Here is a 2,794-nt window from a genome sequence, read left to right on the forward strand (position 1 = left end):
TTTTTAGTAGAGACTGGGTCTCCCTATGTTGCCCAGGCTGATCTCGAACTCCTGTGAGCCTCCCACCTCAGCCTCCCAAAAGTGTTGGGATTACAGGCGTGAGCCACCATAGCTGACTTAATTTGTGTGTTTTATAAAAACACTAGTCAAATTGGATTAGGGCCCAACCTAATGATCTCATCTATTTTTTAAATAGAGATATGATCTCACTATGTTGTCCAGGCTGGTCTCAGACCCGAGGGCTCAAGTGATCCTTCCCCTCTGGCCTCCCTAGTAGCTGGGACTACAGGCATGCACCACAGTGCCTGGCACGACCTCATCTTAAAAGACCCCGTTTCCAAATAAGGTCACATAAGTATTGGGAATTAGGACTTCATTTTGGGGGACACAATCTATAACAGCAGGCTCTATTTTAATTTTATTTATTTATATGACCTTCATCTAGCAGTCTGTCAGCTTCAACTGACAACCATCAGCTGTGCAGATTATATTTCTTTTATAAGTGTCTTGAGGCCAGCCATGGTGGCCCATGCCTGTAATCCCAGCAATTTGGGAGGCCGAGGTGGGCAGATCACCTGAGGTCAGGAGTTCAAGACCAGCCAGGTCATCATGGCAAAACACTGTCTCTACCAAAAAATACAAAAAATAGCTAGGCATCAATCCCATTACTGGGTATATACACAAAGGATTATAAATCATGCTACTATAAAGACACATGCACACTCATGTTTATTGTGGCACTATTCGTAATAGCACACTTGGAACCAATGCAAATGTCCATCAGTAATAGACTGGATAAAGAAAATGTGGCACATACACACCATGGAATACTATGCAGCCATAAAAAAGGATGAGTTCATGTCCTTTGCAGGGACATGGATGAAGCTGGAAACCACCATTCTCAGCAAACTAACACAGGGACAGAAAAAACACCGCATGTTCTCATAAATGGAAGCTGAACAATGAAAACACATGGACACAGGGAGGGGAACAACACACACTGGGGCCTGTCGGCGGGGGGGTAGGGGACTGGGGGAGGGACAGCATTAAAAGAAATACCTAATGTAAATGATGAGTTGATGGGTGCAAGAAACCAACATGGCACACATAAACCTATGTAACAAACCTGCACGTTGTGTACATGTACCCCAGAACTTAATTTAAAAAAAAAAAAAAATAGGCCAGGCGCAGTGGCTCATGGCTGCAATCCCAGCACTTTGGGAGCCCCAGGCAGGTGGATCACTAGGTCAGGAGATTGAGACCATCCTGGCGAACATGGTTAAACCCCGTCTCTACTAAAAGTACAAAAAATTAGCCGGGCATGGTGGTGGGCACCTGTTGTCCCAGCTACTCGGGAGGCTGAGGCAGGAGAATGGCATGAACCCGGGAGGCGGAGCTTGCAGTGAGCCGAGACCACGCCACTGCACTCCAGCCCGGGCAACAGAGTGAGACTCTGTCTCAAAAAAAATAAAAATAAAAATAGCTGGGCATGGGGGTGCACACCTGTGGTCCCAGCTACTTGGGAGGCTGGGGCAGGAGGATCCCTTGAGCCCATGGAGGTGGAGGTTGGAGTGAGTCAAGATCGTGCCATTGCACTCCAGCCTGGGCAACAGAGCAAAAATGAGTGTACTGAATCTCTTGATTCATCTATTGAATAGGGCTTTCCTCTGGCTGCCACACTCTGAACCGAGGCTGGCTGTTTAGACAGGCTGCAGCACACAGCAGAAGACTTCCTGTTTAAAAATGTCAGAATGCTGCTGCTTCTCTCCAAATCTACCCCAAAGCAGCAAGGAGAACAAGCAGCAGAAATCCAGACCTTGGCACTAAGGAAACTGGGAGCCATCTGAAACCCTCAGCCACGAAAGTCTGAGGAAGGGATGCCAACTGCCCTGAATGTTAAACGGGTGCAAGGAGAGGGGTGCGTCCCGGAGGCAGCCATCTGAGCATAATTCTCCAAAGTCAGTGACATGCCAGGGAGTGAAGCATGACAGGATACTCAGGTGGGGACTTGCCCAGACCCAGGCAGGGAGCTGGAGTGAACACAGGAGGTGAGGCTGAATGCGGAGTCACACAGACAGCCTTGTTTGAAGGAAGGAATCTGCAGGTGAGGTTGGGCAGAGGAGCAACTGTCCACCATGAGCCTGCATCCGATGAGCTCGGTGGACAGGAGGAGTGAAGGTTATCCACTCATGCGGATGCTGCTCTCCTAGAGCATAGCCCAGGCCCTTCAACTCCTGACATCTGGTGGTCTAGAGCTGCCTCATTCAAAGATGACTGCTAGGCCAGGCACGGTGGCTCACACCTGTAGTCCCAGCACTTTGGGAGGCTGAGGTGGGAGGATGGCTTGAGTCCAGGAGTTCAAGACCAGTCTGGGCTGCAGAGTGAGACCTCATGTCTACAAAAAATACAAAACTTAGCTGGGCGTGATGGCTCACGCCTGTAATCCCAGCACTTTGGGAGGCCATGGTGGGCGGATCAGTTGAGCTCCAAAGTTCAAGACCAGCCTGGGCAACATGGCAAAACTTTGTCTCTACAAAAAATACAAAAATTAGCCAGGCATTGTGGCACACACACCTATAGTTACATACTGAGGAGGCTGAGGCGGGAGGATCGAGGGAGCCTAGGAGGCGAAAGTCATAGTGAGTCAATATCATGCCACTATACTCCAGTCTGGGTGACAGAGTGAGACCCCACCTCAAAACAAAACAAAAGCCATCACAGACAGCCAGGCACAGTGGATGCAGCACAACTGAAAAGAAGTAATCCTGAAATCATAAAAAGAGCAAGAAAAAAA

Source organism: Colobus angolensis, unplaced genomic scaffold, assembly GCF_000951035.1.
Source record: "Colobus angolensis palliatus isolate OR3802 unplaced genomic scaffold, Cang.pa_1.0 Scaffold2, whole genome shotgun sequence".
Taxonomy (NCBI): Eukaryota; Metazoa; Chordata; class Mammalia; order Primates; family Cercopithecidae; genus Colobus; species Colobus angolensis.